This window comes from Drosophila kikkawai, chromosome 3L, assembly GCF_030179895.1.
Source record: "Drosophila kikkawai strain 14028-0561.14 chromosome 3L, DkikHiC1v2, whole genome shotgun sequence".
Classification (NCBI taxonomy): domain Eukaryota; kingdom Metazoa; phylum Arthropoda; class Insecta; order Diptera; family Drosophilidae; genus Drosophila; species Drosophila kikkawai.
The window spans coordinates 4,524,548-4,536,795 of record NC_091730.1 but is presented as its reverse complement, the minus strand read 5'-3'; the positions used below and the strand labels follow the sequence as shown (position 1 = coordinate 4,536,795).

Below are 12,248 nucleotides of genomic sequence, written 5' to 3'. Positions count from 1 at the left end.
GCCCATTACAGGTACATGTGTTGTGTCTGGAGCTGGTTGAGGGGTTGGTTGGGGGGTTAAAAAAACCAAAGCTTATTTTTTTATGCCAGACCAAGCGTCAACGTTGCCTGGAAAACGTGCCTTGAATGCGAGCAGGAGGGGCCTCGGCTTCTTCTTTTTTTTTTTGTATTTTTTCCGTGGCCATAATAAAAGTATTTTAAGTGAAATTCACAACCTTGCGACGTAAATCGTAAAAATTCAGTTTTCAATGCGGCTTTTACTATTTTCGTTTGTTTGGTTTCTTTGGCGGTGTTTTTTTGGTTTTTGTTTTTTGGCCTTTTGTTGTTTAGCAACGTTTGTGGAATTCAATTAGTCAAACAAAAACCATGGACAGGGCTTCTTATTTAGCTCAAAAATTAGCAGGAAATAGTCTCAATAATAAAAATAATTTTTATATAATTAAGTTTTAAGGGTAAACCAATTTTTTCTTTAAAATTTAAATATATATTGTTTTTTGTGTCGCCTTTTTGTCTAGTTTCTTGGTTTTTGTTCTCGTACAACTTTATTTTTGGCTTCTTTAGCTTGTTCTTGAATTTTTTTTTTTCGCGTTCAATGACTCTGAGAATTCTCTAGTGAATGTCAAGGGATCCTCCTCCCTCTGTCTCTTTACTCCTTTTCCTTTGCCATTTCTTTAATGCAGTTTTCAATTTGCAATTTCTGCTGATGCTGTGTTCGTCGTGTCTTTGTTTATTGTTTATCTATGCCGCTGCATTTTCTTTTTTGTACCCCTCGGTTTTTCATTGTTTATTTTCGGTGGCTTACGTTGACGTCAAGCAACAACGTTCACGACATTTGTGATCGGAAGAGTCTACTAACACGTACCTCGCCCTGCCCCATTCACTATCACTATCTGCCGCTTCCCCTTTCGATTATATTATGCTTTTTTGCATTCAAAGTGCAGTGCCAACAGCAGCAGCAGCAGCAGCGATAAACACACAGGCCCAGACAGACACCGCATAAACAAGGGAAATAATACAGGAAAAATGGATTGGAGAGTGGGAGGTGGGAGGTGGGGTGGGGTTTCGGCCACAAAAGGCTTTTCGCATTTTAATAGAAATGTTCTTGGGCGACGACGAAGGCTAAAGCTCAAGACAACTCCAACTGATGTCCCTTATTGTGGCTGCGGATGAGAGTTTATAAGCATATACCATACACTATGTATTTATGGGGCATAGTAAATGAGGAATATAAAACAAAAATTATAGGGAAGATAAATCTTATTTAAAAATAGAATGAAAATTTTATTAAAAATGCTGCATAATATTTAAGTAGTATTCTCATATTACTTACCTACTCCCATACTTTCCGAGGTGTGTTATAAATAAAAGCCTCTTGTTTTATATATATTTTTATATTTTTTATTTAGCAAATTCCATCCTTACCGAGAAAATCTAAAGAAAACGCCTCTCTCTGTGCTTCTCATAAAACTAACCTAATACTAACCTTTCTGAGGGGTTTTTTTTTCAAAAAGATCCTCTTTCTCCACTTCTCGCAATATTTACCTAACTGTAATTTATTGTTAATAAATATCTTTATATTATTTTGTATAGATTTTTTTAAATTAAATATTTTTAAGATTTTTTGATTTTTTAGTAAAATGTTCTCTGCATTTTAAACCATTCTCCTGGCACTTTTCATCATATTTACCCAACATTTTTACAATTTTAAGTAAACCCACTTTACAAAATGATTTCCTCTCTAATCAAAAATATAGTTAAAAGCAAATCTCGTTTGTCAGATAGCTCATTCTAGAAATTTCTATGTCGATTGTTAGTACCCTTTCATATGCTCGTCACCGATTGTTGTCTGACTTTTAGCCATTTGTGGTGGCGAGGGTCTTAACCCTGTGTTTGGCTGCGCGTGACTTTGAAAATCCGCTTTCCCCTATACCTACATACCTACATATGTATATAGATTTCAATTCCGTGGCATATCTCACAGACTTATGCCTGTCAATGCGATGCAGACGCAGTGCAGACCAAATAACAAAATATTATGCTACGTGATTTGCTCGGCATTTGGCTCGTTGCATCCATGAATACCATGGACTATCGAGATTTCTGATTCCTGATTCCCAATTTCCAATGCTGCCTGATTCCTGATTGCAATTCTGCAATTGTGAAATATTTCTGCCGCATTGATTGCGTGGGCGAAGGCTCCTGGCCTGGGTATGAAAATAAAGTGTTTGCTACTCCAGGGCCATGGCAGTTCTCTCTCTCTCTAAATTGGTTGCCATTTTTTGGTTGTTGCCCCCATGAAATCCACTTGAATTCTCCACGACGACGACGATGAGGACGCCCACTTGCTGCCACAAAAAGCGTAAACATTTAATTTCCATGTGCCACGGGGAAGCGAAACAAATGCAAAATAAACCAAGTGTTAAATATTTGACATGGGGACAGGCCAGGCCAGGCCAGGGCCAGGAGGAGTGACGGCTAGCCACCTCACTCATGTCTAGAATTTCTCCTTCTTGAGCCTTAGGCTGGCAACTGCTGCATTTCCTGACAGCTTCGCCAGCAAATCTGGCCAGGAAAAGCCCACCCAAATGCACTGTGGTTTTGGTTAATATTAAAAAGTGGCTTGAAGATAATTTATTAATATGAAAATTTATTTAAATTATTTTTTATAGATTTTTTATGTATTTAAATATTTAAAAGAGTGATTTAAGATGTTTTAGAGGTTAAAATTAAATTGTATCTATAACTTTTCTACCTTTTCCTGGGCCTACAAATACTACTGTGCAATGTCATGTGTGTGCTTCGCTAATGACTTTTCCTTGCCATCATCGGAGGCTTTCTTGCTCTTCTTGGCAAATGTCAGTGTCGGCGCCCTCGCACTTCATTATTTTGAGTTTTCCAGAGCCATCTCTCCTGCCTGCCTGCCTGCCATAATTTCTCCTTTCTTTTCTCACTTAAACTGGTTCAAGGTGTTGACTTTGTTGCATGATGTGTACGGTGTGTATACACAACAAATGTGGCACCTGGCAGCAGCCTTGCAACCTGGCATCGAGGTAATGGCTTCCTTAGATTCTTCCTTCCATTTCGCAGGCAACCTTCAACGTGTGCCGCCGCCCCCATTTTCCGGTTTTCGTTTATTGTCTGTCAGGCGGCCGTAAAATGATTTCCTTCAACAAGCAGGGAGAAAACACATTCTAAGCAGTGGGAGACTTGAGGCTTTTCCTTGAAAATTCTTTTCCACTTGACACTCTCGACTCTGCCCAGTTTTGCAGGCACAGTTTTAATTACAGTTTGAAGGAAACTGAGCCCAGTAGACATTCCCCTAGACAGTGGCGGTTCTATTCATTGTTCCAGTTTGTTTTTTTTCGTCTGCCGCTCATCCCCCCCACCCACAATTTACAGCTTTTGGCTATTGTCTCGCTTGTTAGGGTCTGGCCAGCATTTTTTCCTTTATTTTCATATATATATTTGTTCCTTTTTCATATATTATTGTGTGTTTCCTCTGGTGGAAATGTTTGCTTGGCTGGCTGCCTGCCTGGCTCAAGAAGAGAGCAAAGCACACACACATACACACACTTGGCTTGGAAAAGTCGAGTGTCGGAGGGGCGGGCGGGGGTAATAATAAACCACGAGCAGCGCATACCAAGCGTCTACAATTACATCTTGGGGGTGGTGGGGGGTTAACAACGGAACAGGAAAACCCGAGAAACATATTCCAATAAATTGTTAGAAACAGAAGGAAAGAGAGAACCAAGAAAATTGAAAATTATTTTCCATTTATTTTTTTACATTTACTGTGACGAAGGGTCAGTTTTCTGACCAAAGGAAAGTTTAAAATAATGTTGATTTAAATTTAGTACAAATTTTACTTTCGTTTGGCAATTATTCAAAGTGAAATGGGGTTTGAAATACATTTAAAATTAATATTAAAATAATAAAAAACCGTACCTAAACCTTAAAGCCTCACTCCACACTTCTCAAAAAATGTACCTAAACATTAGAGCCTTTCTCCGCGCTTCTCAAAAAATCTACCTAAACCTTAGAGCTTCTCTCCGCGCTTCTCAAAAAATGTACCTAAACCTTAAAGCCTCTCTCCGCGCTTCTCAAAAAATGTACCTAAGTCTTAGAGCCTCTCTCCCGGCTTCTCAAAAAAATTACCTAAAGCTGACAGCCTCTCTCCGCGCTTCTCATAAAATGTACCTAATCCTCAGAGCCTTTCTCTGCACTTCTCAACAACTTAACTTAAACGTGAGTGCTGTCATGACTCAACTTTCCATCAAGGCAACTTCAATTCAAGCGAGTCGCAGTAGTTTCTTCGGAAGAACTTATCGTTTCCATTAGCAGGAACTCTCATTCTTTATTTACAAGTAAATAAACAAATGATTGAACGAATGCTTGGAGGGGGGACAAATGCAAATGAAGGAAGCTCGCTGCGATTGCGATCAAAAGAGATGAAGAAGGCAGCCCGCACTTAAATCCCCCAAGCTCACTCAAAAAGAAAAAAAAAATACAACAAAAAATATATAAAAATTTGTCTCCTCTGCTGCCTGAGATTTCTCTTGTTGTCGGCGGGGCCTGCATATCGATGAAGTTGCTCGCCCAAGTCATCATTTCGACGATGATGATGATGATGATGGGGACGGCCCCAACGTCCCCGACGGCAGTGGCAAATATTGACATTGGGACAACAAGAAGAGTTGGCCCTGGCTGTCCCTCTTTCGCGGTTAACCATCTCCACCGCCAATCACTTGACTGACTTTTGTTGCAAATTATTATTTGTATTTTGTTTTTTATTTTATTTTTATTATTATTATTGTTGTCCTGTCTCGCTTCCTCAATTTGCATTTCGCCAGGTGGAGCTGGCACAGGACTTGCATTTCAATGACAATATTTCCTTTTGCCATCATCCGATTGCCTCGAGTCCAATGCTCTTTCTCTCCTCGGTCACCAGAGATGGCCAGCGATATGGGAATTACATTTTTAATTTAATTTGTTATACCTGAGAAGAGATGTAAACTGGTTTGCTGTTCATTTACTTGTTTTTATATATTTATTTTATACCTAATGAATTGATTGAACTGTTTTGATTGAGACAAAAGCAACTTAGAAAGACTTTAAATAAATGTAAAAATATTTAGAATTATATACAGTTATTTCTCAGTTATGTTTTTTAACTCTTTTCACGTTAAATGCAATTTTACACTCGCTCATCTCTGTCTGACAATTTTGCCTTTGGTTAGTTGCTTGGCTGGCGTTTCATTTTGATTTGATTACATTATTTGCGAGTCCCTGGCTTTGCTTTCCTCCTCCGGGGTATCCATTTTAAAGTTCATTTACCCACCTCACCGGATACCCGAACTCCACCTAGAGTCCTGGCTTTTGGCCTCCGGTCGAATGGTTACACTTCCGTCTTAGTTATTTACCCAAGTGCGGGGATTTCTAGTTCGTTTGTCATTCTCCTCCGCCAGCTTCTCGTTTCTCCCCTTCCAAGTTAGCAAAGTTGATTTGCTTCTTGGACAAGTTTCCTCATTTCTAGTACCATTTTTTGTGTGTGTTTTTATATATATTTTTTTGTGCGAACTGCACTTGTTTTTGGCTTTTACAGGAAATTTGCAAGTCATAAACAAGTTTTTGCTTTTTATTTTACTTGTGTGTGTGTGTCGTTTTTGGATTACGTTCTATTTTTTCGTTTGCTTAGGTTTACTTTTTAAGGTTTTGTTTTAGGGCTACGAAATGAAGTCGTAAATTTGGAAATTACTTGAAAAGAAGTTTTTGGGGAAACTTTTGGGCTTATTAAAAAACTGAGAGACTCGGTTGGAATACTTTAAAGTTTATAGTTGTAGCTGGTGAAATAATAAATATTTCTAGGAGTTTTAGTAACTAATTTTAGAAATTTAGATGCTGTTAAAGTTTGTAATTGAAATTGTTTTAAAGAATAAAAAAAGGTTTTTGTGTGGACAAGGATGAAGTTTTACTCAGAAGGTGACAGTAAGAGTTTTTCTTAAGGCTTTTCAATGTGTTTACCTGAAGTCAAGAGAGTTTTAAAAATAATTCTATAATAAGTAAAAGTATTTCTTTGCTCTTTTCAATATCTTTGCCTAAAGCCTAGCTTCTAGCTAAGAGATTGTCCAAGTTTTAAAGCCTAAAAAACTGAAATTTTGTTGACAACGACACATCATAATTCAAGTGTTTTATTAGCTTCCCTTTTTTCGAAATTGGTTCCACTGATTTTCCACTGATTGCCAAACTTTTCAACCTCAAACAGATGTCTTTAGCCATATATTTCCTTTTTGTTTTCGAATTTCCCTGTGTCGTAACTCATTTAACTGAAAGCATTTTGGTGTTTCAAATGTCCTTGAGTGTAAAGAAAACCACAAAAAAGCGTAAAACAAAAGAGCCGAAGCAGGAAAGAGCAAAAAGAGAGAAAAGTTGTAATACCCATCAATCAAAGTTGGCCCAGAGTGCGAGGCATCTTTCCCCTCCTTCACCTGCAAAGAGGCGTCGTCATATCGTTCAATGTCATCGCCTGGTGAAGCAGGACACCTGTCCTGTCCCTCAGGTGGGTTAAGTTGGAGGAGGCGGGGCCCAAGCCAACATTTGTTGTGGCTCAAATTAGCATATGAGTCATAGTCATAGTCCTCAGCCGGCTACGTTTGCCAAGCCATTAATAATGGAAACAAAAACATTTGCCCAGAGCTGGGCTCTGGGAAATATCACTTAAAAATCATGGGAAAAAAAACGGAGAGTTTTTGGAAAAGTGGAAAATCTGCACTTGGAAAAAATCTGGGATTTCATAAGTACAAAATTAATTTTTAAAATGATTTGTTAGGTAACAGTTTTTATACAAAAATGAAAGCTGGAGAAGTTTGTTTAAGTTTCTGGAAATATTTTTTATACAAAGTTCAAAGTTTTTTTTCTATGTTTGTAAGTTGATTTGAGAGCTTGTTTTGTTGGCAATTAGCGGAGAAGTGCCAGGAGCCGTAGCAATGAGTGTCCTGGTCCTGGTTCCTGGTTCCTAGTCCCTTTTTCCCGGCCACTCGTAAATTGTCATTCGCAAACATTGCACATACGCTCAGTTGAACTTTACAGTTGTGTTCTTTTCTGGCGTGTGCTGATTTGTGTTTTTCCCTCCATATTTCCTTTTTTTTTCTGTTTTATCCTGGAGCCCATTTTCGAGTTGACAATTTGAATAAAAGGCTGATGGGTGTGTGCAGTGAGCATGTGCCCTTTGCTAGCAACTCAATTTCTTCCCATTTTCCCCTCGACCATATGTACTCTGTGTCCTCTGATGCATTGTCAGGGCATTATTTATGGCACTTTGACTGGCTCTAATGGATTGCGGATAAGGCTTTAACTTTGTAAGCTTTGAAATTGAAGTTTATTTTAGCTCAGGATTAGCCTTAGATACTTAAAGGGTCTTAGATACTTAAGGGGTCTTAGAGAAAAGTCATAAAATCAGTGTAAGATAATATTTTGACTAAGAGAACACAGAAGGAAAAGCATTTTATATATTTAAAAAAGTATATAATGGTATTTCTTATACTTTATTATTTATTATTTATAATTTTATATATCTAAAAGGTATATAATATAATTCTTTATACCTTATTTAATTTTTTATATATTTGAGCATCTTAATGTTTGATTCTACATTTTATTTACTCTGAAAATCCTAGAAATTAAGGAACTCACATGACTTAACTCTAGCAATTTTATTTGCTCATTCATATATAAATATCCTAGAAAATAAATAGGGTTTTTCCCCCCTTATTTCCACCCTTTCTAAGCCTTTCCATTACTGAGTGCTCTGTGCATTTTCATAATTTTCTTTTCGTTTGCTCCGCTCTGCTCTGCCCTCTTGTTGGCTTTTCTCAAGTCATTTTGTAGATGCAATCCAAACACACATTTTTGAGCTCGTTATGCACAAGGAAAATACGAGAAAAAAATAAAGAAAATCTTGATTTGTCTACTTCTTCGCCTTAGCTCTACACTTGCCTATGTTTTACTTATTTTTCTTGGTTTTTTTTTCTCCATTCCGTGTGTTTTGTATCTTAAGCCAACAATGTCAACATTTTTGCTTGACATTTTGCTAGCTTGAGCATTTTCCTTACTATTTTCCTTAGCATTTTCCCCACGAATGAATTTTCCTTATCATCATATAGTTCATTTTGTGACATAACTTGAATGTTTTTGCTGTCATTTGATAATATTTTCTCTGTCTCTGTCTTTTTGTTGCCTTGAAATTATTTCAATGAGCGTGGGAATTTCGATTTGTTGCGGCATGTGTCCTGGATTGCTGGAAATTATCGATTGTCTAGCCTTTAGCCTTAGGAAAAGCTCAAGAGAAAAGTTATAGTCTGGTAAAATCTGTGTGTAACCCGCATGTAACTATGAACTTTGCCTTTGGCCTTCAACGGGGTGTGCTTTTTTTTTCATTTTTCCTATTTTCCACCTTAGAAGCGAATGGAAAACTTTTGTCAAACGACTTTCGCATGCATTTTTAATGCAAAGGCCAGCTAGAAGCGACAAAAAGTTGAAGCAAACAAGTTTAAACTAAGGGGTTAAGTGGGATGGAAGGTGAGTAGTGGGTGGAAAAGTGGGAAAAAACGGTCTGTTTTCATATGAAATGTGACAGCCATTCGGTGACGCAATGCGACAGCTTGCAAAAAAACTGGTGAGGGGGAAATGAGAAACCCTTCCGTTTCTCTATTTTTCGTTGACCAGTAGCCAAAAAGTGTTGTAAGCCTGGGAAATTGAATTACTTGTGCACGCCCACTTTCCACACCTCCTCCACCTCCTTCTCCCTGGGTTTTCCCCCCTGGTTTTTCGCATGCACACAATAATCGTTTCCGCTTGACTTTACCCCAATTATGTCAAATCAAATTGTTCACTCTCAGGCCAAAAAAAGGTTAGCAAACAAAAATTCAATGCAAAAATAATCGCTTAACCCTTCAATGACCCCACAAATTGTGACCGAAAATCAAAAAGAATTCCAATCAAAATAATTCCCAGCGGGTTGACATGTATATAGAGGGGGTGCATTTAAGCAAGATGATTGAGAGGAGTGTTTAAAGGGGATGCATAACTAATTGGAGACACTTGAAAAAATACTTAAGAAAATATTTTATAATATTTATTACAAAAATAATTAAAAAGAGGAAGTAAAAGAGGCTCAAAGAAGTTTCTCTGTGTCAAGTTTCTCTGGAAACATATTTATTTTTCTAATATTATTATAAACAAATTTTTAAACATATTTAAATTTTCCCACATATAATTATCTAGTAAAATCCCCTAGATTTTCTCCCAGTACATTTTCCCTTGCCTTTGAATTTATAGAATAATTGAAACATTAACTTTTTTGCAAAACGGCAGCCCATTTCTTTGTCGGGGATTTAAATTCATTTGAAAAAGGGGCTTCCCCTGGAAATGGGGGCTCTCGGCTTAGGGTACAAAAAACGTTAAGGAAGTGGCCTCGGGGACATGAGAAGTTCCTGGGAGCTGGTGGAGTAGCGACAACATCCGCATCATCATCAGGCGGCGGCGGCGGCCTCAAAGGAAGCACTCAATTTATGCAAATCGCATGTAAATCTGTTCGAGAGGATGCTTGCAGGGTGGCCAGAAATTGCAAGTTGAATTGTTTGCTTATAGAGAGAAGGATGCCACTGAAGGATGTTTAATGCACACACACAAGTACAACTTGAAATGTGCGAATATCCACCCGAGAGATTCCAAATGCGCGTTAAATGCCAACTCTTACTAGGCCCGAGAATTGCCAATAAAATGGAAATGTGAAAAATCTAATAAAACCAAAAAAGAAAAGCCGAAGAGAGTAAAGGATCAGCCCAAGACTAGACATATGTAAAGAGATAATGGGCCAGGCCATAAAAAATAATGAAGCAGGACGTGAGAGCAAATCGTGGAAATCAGGGCATCAAAGCTGAAAATAAGAAAATGCCAAGAGGAAATAATATCTTTCTAAATTGAGAATCGATAGAAAGGCATTTAAGGCGAGGAAAATAGTTCAAGTTCGTTGGGTTTAATGGGATTCTTGAAGAAGACTTAAGAATTTAAGTTACTCTCTGTTTAGAAATAGCTCTTTAAATATAATTTAAAGTACTTCACAACCTTTTACCTTTAAGGTAATCCCTCTCGGCTTAAAGAGCCTTCAAGGCCTGACCTCTTTGGCCAAAAGCCTCGTTCATGGCTCAGTGCATTTGAAGTGCAGTAGGTAACAAAAACAAGTCGCTTACACAAAAAAAAAATGGCAAAGGCACGCGGATCCTTTAGCGAGGACTCCCTCGATAAGCGGACGACGGCCTCTCTATGCTTTTCGGTAGCCCCAGGTGACGACATATACGCCATCCCCTTTAACCCCCTCAAACCCAGTGAGGCCTTCCGGGCATCTCCTCTTCCTCTAATGGAGCTGAAGCTGAAGCCTGCTGCTGCTTTGTTTGAGCTCAAAGTGCAGACACGTGCCGCTCTGGGGTTTATGCTTATAGCCCAGACCAAGGTGCACGTTGGGCTAAACATTCTGCACACTGGCTGCAAAAATATTGCCCACGCTTACGAACTGTCGTCGCATTTTCGGGGGTTCATCCCATCGACGCACCGTGACGGATTTGCATGGCCAACGAAAAACTGAACTGAAACTGAAACTGAGGCTGAGGCTGAGAGGTTGAAGCTGATGCTGATGCTGAAACCTGAAACCACCACCTTAACCACTCACCACCCCCAAAAGTGCCACCCACCCTAGGCGGCTAGACATCACTCAAAATGTGCACAACAAAATGCACAAGAAGAAATGTTAATATCATATTTAAAAACTACTTTTTGGGTTTATAATAAAAATAATTATTAGGAGAGATTTATAATTTAACAAAGATATAAAAACCTTTGAAATTAAAGCCTTTAATGTTAAATCTAAAGGCTTAAAAAGTCCTCATGTTGTACTTTATATATTTAATTTAAAAAAGCCCCTAAAGTTGATTCTAAAGGCTTACTTTATACCTTTAAATATAAAAAGTCTTTACATTACTTTAGCTGTATTTTATATATATTAATTTACAATTTTTAATTCCTATAATTCCTATTTCAATTATTTAAAATATTAACAATATTAAAGACAACCTTTATATATATATTTTCCCCCTGTGCACCGAATAGCAACCCCCTTTTTTGGGTGGTATATTTTACGTACCGCTATCACAAGCTGCCACACGTTGGCATTTGCAACATTCAACATTTTGTTGCCATGTTCCTTATCAGGCAGGACAAGCGCCGTGTTTCTTGGGGGTGGTTTTGCATATTTCGCGATGGGCAGGGATGGGTTGTCTGGGGGGGAGCACCCCCATGAGCTGCAATCGATACAAGGGAACCCTGGGCACCAGTTTTGCGGTAGGCACAATTGTTTGACCAGTGGAAAAGGTGGATTTTCCACACAAAAAAAATAAAAAATAAACCCACTTTAAGCCTCAAAACTCGAGTTACACAAAGTTAAGCACTCGATAAGCGAGCTGCCTTGTTTTTCTTTTTTTTATGATTTATATAGAAAATTGCCAGGTTGCCAGTGACAGCCATTGATGTCAAAGAGGGAGGCTGCTGTTTTTTCTCTTCTAAAATTTTTCCTGTATTTTATTTCACACACTTTTTTCCATTTGTTTATTCAGAGCAACTCCTCCTGAGCAGTTTCTAATTTTAAACCAATTAAAGTTGTCGAAACTTGCTGCTTCTTTGAGACGCGACAAGCTAATCCCTGGGTTAAAAGGCTTCTCTTTGCTTGGCAAACAAACTTATATTTATTTTCATTAAAGCTGTCGAAAAGTTTTCAATTTCATTTAGCTGAAAATTTGTATATTTCCATAGGCAAGAAAAGGTAAATGGAGGAAATTCAATTTCTGTTTTTTTTGGTCGCTTCCTGGGCGGTCCCTTTAGATTGACATGTTCAGGTAATGGGGGGGAAAGTTTCAGGAACAGATTTTCGAGCAGAGATTTTTTTCCTGGACTTTTTATGGGCTTTTGTCGGGTAATGAAAGTTGGAAATTTTTTTTGACATTAATGGAGGTAAGGAAAAGTAAGAAAAGTACAACTCTCCCTGGAAAAAGGTGTACAAAATATTTAGAAAATATAACTAAAGGTTTTAAAAATATTAAAAAAAATTATAAGATACTTTAAGCTTTTAAAAATATAATTAAACTTTTAAAAAATATTTAAAAAATATAATTCAACCTTTCAAAACTTTACAAAATATTTATA

General features: G+C 37.7%; 1 protein-coding gene across 7 annotated transcripts in view; it reads left to right on the top strand.

The window, feature by feature from the left end:
- Window positions 1-12,248, top strand: part of Eip63E (cyclin dependent kinase Eip63E) — a 122,287-nt gene that overhangs the window by 64,241 nt on the left and 45,798 nt on the right. The window lies entirely within an intron of this gene.